We start from the raw sequence: 7,704 nt of genomic DNA on the forward strand, positions 1-7,704 counted from the left end.
AACCTTTCCCTTTAGATGAAACCCTATGCCCAAATGCCAAATCTGAGACTCTTGACTCTGAGTGTCTAAGTAAAACCCCCTAACCCAGCCAGTCTCTGTGCTCTCTCCATCTCTAGCTCGGCAGTCGAAACTCAATACTCAGTAGTCCCTTTCTCGTCTCTCCCCTCACCTCGACAGTCGTCACTCTCAGTCTCTCACGGCCTCACCTCGTCGCTCTCTCAGTCTCTCATCTCGTCCACTCACCTTGGTCGTCGTCGCGGTCCCGTGCCCCGGTGTTCGCTTCGTTGGCGGCAGAAGCAGACGGAACCACATCTGGTCCCTCGGGTAGTGGTGGTGGTCATCTTCTTGCTTCTCACGGTCTCTGTCTCGCACCTGGTCTCGATCTCTCCCTTCCCTGCGCTCTTCGTCGCCTGTAATAGAGGCAACAGGTCCCGGTGGACTGGTCTTCGTTGTCGTCTTCTTGCTTCGAGCCTTGCCGTTAGCTTCTCCCTCGCCATCAGCTTCTCCTTCGCCGTCAGATTCCTTCGTGCAACCCGATTTGGTAAGTTCCCCATGTTCTTTCTGTTTTAATTTTGTTGCTGAAAACCAAATGTGTTGCTGAAATTTGTTACTGATTATCATGAACCTTGAATTTATTAGTGAGTTCCCCCTGTTCTTTTTGTTTCAATTTTCTTTTTTTTTTTTTTTGTTGCTGCCTGAAAGTTATCGTAGTTTATATTTTTGTTACTCCCTAAAAGTTATCATAATTATCATACAATGTAACTAGTTTCTTGTATCTCTCTCTTCAAACTCTTCTTTCTCTTATTCTGATGTTCTGTATAACATCATAATGCAGTGTTTCTTATGAAAGATATAGATGCAAATCAAAATGAGAAAAATGTTGATCAAGCTCTAAATTTGTCCTATGAAGATATAAATTTCGATTTTAAGATCACTTGGACTTTATTATCAATTATGTTATCTTTTGCTTGCTCTTGTTTATTTAAATAGAGAAAGTATTTTGTATTAAAAACTAATTTATTATCTTTTTTTTGTATCATTAGTTGTCTAAAAATTAACATTTGATTATTATTATATTTATAAAGACTTACATTTTAAGTCTTAGTATGTAATTTTAATTTTATTTATATAATTTATATTTTTTAAATTATGACCGGATCAACCGGGTAAACCAGTGACCTACCGGTTGATCCAGTAATCAGGTTACCTGGTCATTTGGTTCTAATAACTATGATTAATATTATATTAAAGTGTGTTTATGTATGGATTAGGATATACTAGAATTAATTAAGATCAATTAGGACTCATCATGTTCTTCTTTATTATATATTATAATTATGAGTAATAATTAATTAGTGTATATAAATCTAAAAATTGAGGAGTTCATTAACCTTTTTCACATTATAATCACCGTCTAAAAGTGGTATCAGAGGCAAAGCATAGATTTTGTCACTTTTTTCAAAAAGCATTCTGTCAGTTTTTCTAGCTACTAATTAAGATGACTTAAAAACTCTTAACCTAAATTAAAATTTAATAAAAAAAAAATCTGACATCGTATACCATAGATAAAAATATCATAAATAAACCAATATCAAAGATAGAATAAAATAAACCAGTATCATAAACCAATACCATAGATAAAAATATCATAAATAAACCAATATCATAAATAAACCATTTGAAAAGAGAAACAAGGATAGAATAAAATAAGAAACCCCACTTGTTAATGTCACCAGCGAAAGCTCCTTGGAATTCTGTTGGTACTTTCAGCTCAACAAGCATAACAGGTTCTAATATAAATGGCCTGGAAGCTGTATAGCACTGATACAAAAATCAAAGAATATGGTCATTACTATGAGAACAAAACTATGGACAATATTATCATGATAATATGTGCAATGTTATGAATATGGATGCAGAATTGTAAAGAACCTGTATGAAAGCATAGATAGAAGCCAACTTAAATGCAAGTTCACTAGAATCAACGGCATGAGCAGTACCATCTGTCAAGACAATTCTTAAGATTTTCGACAGGATGTCCAATTAAAGCCCCCCTGTATGAAAGCAACATTACGTTACCATAAAATGAGTATTGTAACACTATCATGGCTGAATCGCATAATAAAATTGATGTTTCGTAAATATGCTAATGAATGAACTTTGGCTTCCTCAATATTACATTCTTAGTCCCCATAAATTACTTTTGAATGCTCACTTATTCCATCATTACATTTTTCGGTGGTCTTTATTACATTCATGGGGAATAAGATAATATATGTTGAACGACAATTAGATTTAAAGTAGAAATCACAAATAACCAATGATGAAAATTTCACTCACGAGTTGGCGGCTTCCTTAAAACCTTTTTCAATTGCAGGGATAAAACCTGATGGAATAGCTTGCCCAACAAGGAGGTTTTCAAATTCGAATTTAGTTGGTGATCCTGCCCGAAGTGGTTCAATATACCTGCAAACATAGAACATAGTGAATTCACTAAGCATCAAGAAACAAAAGGTGATTAGGGACAAGTTGGAACATCACAAATTCACAATCAGCTGCTATCATAAAGTAGATATACTTTATACGGAAGCCATTAGCCCAGAAATTGTAAAGGCTTCTACCACACCTTATCCTTAGGACATGTGGAACTATAATATACCTTCTCATGCTCAAGACTGGACAAAGACTTGCTATTTGGTTGACTAGACATTTTGGGGTGACCCAAAAACAACCATAGAATAGGTTCTGGTACAGTAATATACCATGATATGAACCATCTTTCCCATGAACTTAAATTGTTGGTCAGCGACACGATTTTATATCTAACACTTTCATGAGAAACAAATCCAAATCTTGATTATTGATATTGTAAAGGTGAGATGTAAATTAGTGGGATACAAATAATAATAATAATTAGAGCATATGACGATCATAGTGCAAAGTGCCACTCTCGGGCAATCCCCATGTCTAATCTGATTTTAATAAAAAAAAAATCTTATGTATGGTAACTAATATAAAAATTACCGACACATACCCAATTACCCGTCCATATTGACCTTGCCCTCCAGATTGCTTCTTGTGTAAATAATCAAAATCAGCACGTTGTGTAACAGTTTCTCTTTAGTTTACATGGGGCTTTCCAACAGTTGCATCTACCTTAACAAGTAGGAACATAATAATGAAACTCCAGAAGCAGGAAATATAAAACCAGTATCAGCAAGGATTAACAACATTAATGCATGGGAAAGGAATAGGTACCTTATACTCTCTCCGAATACGTTCAACATAAATATCTAAATGTAGTTCTCCCATTCCAGAAATGATAGTCTAACAACAAAGGTAAACTATGTCATTGCAAGTTCAACAAATTTGCCACTTCTATGATCTAGATAAATAGAATAGAACATTACCTGCCCACTCTCTGGGTCTAAACCAACACGGAATGTAGGATCCTCTTTCTAGAAGCGATTCAAAACTTTTGAAAACTACAAGTGATATACCAAGAAAATCAAATACATGATAAGCTGGGACAGGGTGGTCAGTGTGTTACATAAAGAAACTACTTACTTGCCCTCCAGAATCTTTTGAAACTGGCTGTACAGCTAATGACATTACAGGTTCAGGAACATTCATGGAAGTCATTGTGTATTTAACTGATCCATCGGTAAAAGTATCTCCTAATAACCAATGGATGGACAAAAGTTACACAAGTAACATGTATTAAGGCCAATATAAAACAAACTTAGGCAACATATTACTACAAGATTAAGTTCAAAATTGAGTGCAATTCATTCTCTACATCAATAGGCAGAGACTGCTAACAACAAAAGACTCAATTATCAGAAATTCAGAATGTTTAACAGCTGTTGAGAAGGATTGACAGTAATTAAGCCTAAAAAATTGATTAAACTATACAATTAGAGCCTTACAAATTAATTTAAAAGATTTAACTTGAGAGTTTCCTATGGGCATTGGTTAAGAGAGAAAATAGAAAAGTTTTGGTTTGCATTCAGTGCACAGAAAAATTAAAAAAAGTTAGCATTTACTTGTTCTTATAGTATTCTTAGTAAGTGCCTTAACACTTGTTAACAAGACCCTTAATTAAATCTTGAATAAATAAAGGTACAATATAGGATTCCAGAAATCAATATTTGCCCTGCATGAGCCTCTTGAATGTCCTGCAATTTGGATAAAATCCTAATTGAATATTAAATATATTTAATTATTGAAATATATTAAACAGTCTTCGTAACAAATCAAGCTGGGAAAGGTACCCCTACCAAGTTACTCTATAGCAAAAACAATAGCCTATAACCTACCCAACAAAAGTTTCTTTTTCTTTTCTTTTCTTTTCTTTTTTGTTTTTTCTTGATAAAAGAAGACTTTTTTTAATATGAAGAGAAAACTAAACAAACTGGGTAGGACAAGGGGATAAGAGTTCCTCTTTACCATAAAAAAGTAATGAGAAAAAAATACCAATAACATGAAAATCCGCCAGTAATACTGTAAATCCAAAACCTAACCTCTATCTCATCAGAATGCATCCTAACTAAGCGAGGAACCTGCATCCATTAAGAAAAACATTTAGCCAAAAATTCATTCTAATTTTGAAATGCAATACATGAAAGTACAGACCTAATGATCTAACTAGTGAAAATATTACATCACTGGTAGCACAGCAACAAAATTTTGGTGCATAGTTTTAAAGAAATTCATGAACCCAGGGTAGATTAAAATTGAATAATTGCTATAATCTTATGTCATGTAATTTATTACTCTTCCCAAGATGAAATCTAAAGGAAATAATAAAAAGCTGAAGATTTCAACAAAACACTACTGCAAAGTTGTGTTTGGAAAAATCTTGAGAGTTACACCTATGATTTATAGCATAGCATTAGCCAAAAAAAATTCCAGGATTCAATTGCACATATGCACATGAATAACACAATCACAAAAAGCCTTAGATTTTACCTTGATCTTCTTGCCGGTGTTTACATTAATAATAAACTCGCCCTTGCGGATCACACCCTCGTAAATTCTTCAACACCCAAAGCCGGGGGGTAGGAAAAATGAGAAAACAATCCAATAATTGTGTTATTTACAAAGTTAACACATTCAAAACAAAATATATGCAGACAAACACACGCAGGGAAAGTGATAAAATGGTTAATGGTGAGAATGAAATGAGTAAATCTCGGTTGTGGGAAAACAAAATGCTCAGGACGGGGAGGAGGGGAGCGCAATATGGGCCCGAGGGACTGGTAACTCTGGGTGGCAAGACTGGTGGGGAGGGGTAGTGAAATGATTTTGTTAGAAAAGAGAGTTGGGGAGTATATTGGGAGGTGACAAAATGCTGAGGAGGGCATTCAGATTGTTGGGATTAGAATCAGACTAGGAGAGGGTCAGGTCTCTCAAAAGCCTGCCATTTGTCACACATTGTTTTTTCCTTTCTCAGTAAAGAACACATGACCTGGGGAAGGGTAAAGCCACATTGGATTTTACCCATTTCCTTCAGTTTCTGTACTGTTTGATCTCTTTTCTACCTACAATTGGTACCAGTTGTTACATACAGTCATACGAGATGCGACTTCTTTATGTAATCATGTGAGCTCTAAAGTACGTCAACCATTCATGTACGATGATGCAGCCAAGAATTGCTCTCACTCTCATAACAGCCAACTTCTCTCACTTGATACTGCCTTATATATGTTGAAAAAGAGTTTGAAGTAATATTACCTTAAATATGTCAACTGGCCAAACCGCCCTTCCTCCAACTTAAATGCCAACGCTACAAGTGGCCCATCAAGACTTCCAGTCAACTCAACCTGAAAGTGCATAGATAAATTATTCAATAAAAAAAGAAACAAGAGCACAAATGCAAAATCGGCTTGCAAAATCATTTGCAGGCCTCTCATTGCCACAGCAAGAACTCTCCAGGCCTTTTGGTATCATTTAAAATCCTTGGGTTTTTCCCAATGGATTTGCATCAGTTTCTAATTACCACATTCAAAGTTTTGGATCATACCAAGAAGCAAATACAATTGGTAACTTTTCAGTGTTTTGGCGCATTCGGTTGAAACTTGTAAAGGAAGTCCATGCCTTTTAACAGCTCCTTTTCGACTACTCATTTAATTGAGATACGATTACCTTTTCGGCCTCGCTTTGGTGCTTCGTACATGGTCTGTCTAAGGGTGTTCCTCACTTCCTCTAGCTAACATTCAAAGGGATTGGCATGCTTTAGTACATGGTCCTGTTTGTTGGGTGATACCATTTTGTATCCATGTGAGGATATTCCATCCTCTTGTGTACATTCTTCTCTCTCCTAATAAAATTTCTTTTTCTATCAAAATAATTTAACCTTCCCTTGACTAAGTTGTGATTTATATTTTGAAAAACTTATGCAATAGTTATCATCCCGGTTAAATCTAAGTTATGTTATTTTTCATTTTGTATTTACTTTTTCTGCGTGGAGTCTTACAAATGCTACTATAGATGCAAGAAAATGTCCACATGAGAATTTTTAACTTTTTTAAAGATTATGTTTAACTAGTAATTACATTTTAAAAAATCCATGAAAATTTAATTATTCGAGTAATTAAACAAGTTCTTAATTGATGTTTTTCCCCTTTTTCTAGGTTTTACTCTATTTTCCATATATTTTCTTGTATGATTCTTCAAACCAAATATTCTTCTTTCACTCCCACTCAAATATATATCTAATCTATATATATAAAGAAACTTATAAATCATCATTAAAAAATAGCCTGCAAATTCAGAGGCCAATTGACAATTTATGACAAATAGATCATAATATCAAAGCAAAACAAAGATAAACATCTTACAAATCAGGTACCTTTTCCTCATTCTTTGTTTGGTCAAGGGCATAACTACTAACTTCAATTGGACATGGCAAATAATTAAGTACACCATCCAGAAGTGGCTGTACTCCCTGTATCAGTAACAGAAGACAATGAAAAGCATAAGAGGCAGAAGGTAAAAATAGGGATGCCTGCAAGCATATGCATGTACAAGAGAACCTCTTGGGGGTTTGGGAGTTTGAACTTGAGAGCAAGGATACCAACCCGAGACGAATTGATGATAAAAAGATTCATCAATTACACAAATCCGATCAAAAGGTAACTTAATAAATGATACAAATTACAAAACATTACACGCCACATTAACAGAGCAATCCAGAATATCACAAGCAAGATAGGAGATCGAACACAAATAGGAGACGAGTAGTCAGTAATAGATAGTTATAAACACAGCAGCATTCTAATAAAAATTTATCAGGACAAAATATTTTATTCCTTTATATTTATTGTGTATGGTCATAAATTGACCTGTATTTGATTTCATTTGGGCATATGATGGGATCAAAAATCCCAGACATCTATGATCCAATCAAAACAAACGTAAAGGATCTAGTAGGTTGGGCAACTTAAGCTACCTCTTGCAATATTTGAATATTTTACACTCCTAATATTTTGAGCCATCCTGACAAATATTAAATACCTGCTAACATGATGCATGCCATTTATGATCCCATATGATATGCATACTCAACCATTATAGCAGTTGTGTACTACAGAATGTCGAGGCAACTATGCCAAGAGGATTTAAGTTCTCAAAAAAAGAAAAGGAAAAAAAAAAACATCCAAATTAGGTGCATTGTGTACATATGGAAAATAAGGATACAAC

At 34.6% G+C, this 7,704-nt stretch overlaps 1 pseudogene; it reads right to left on the minus strand.

Annotated features, from left to right (window-relative positions):
• Window positions 453–7,704, minus strand: part of LOC107626638 — a 9,800-nt pseudogene continuing 2,548 nt past the window's right edge.

This window comes from Arachis ipaensis, chromosome B02 (genome assembly GCF_000816755.2).
Source record: "Arachis ipaensis cultivar K30076 chromosome B02, Araip1.1, whole genome shotgun sequence".
Classification (NCBI taxonomy): Eukaryota; Viridiplantae; Streptophyta; class Magnoliopsida; order Fabales; family Fabaceae; genus Arachis; species Arachis ipaensis.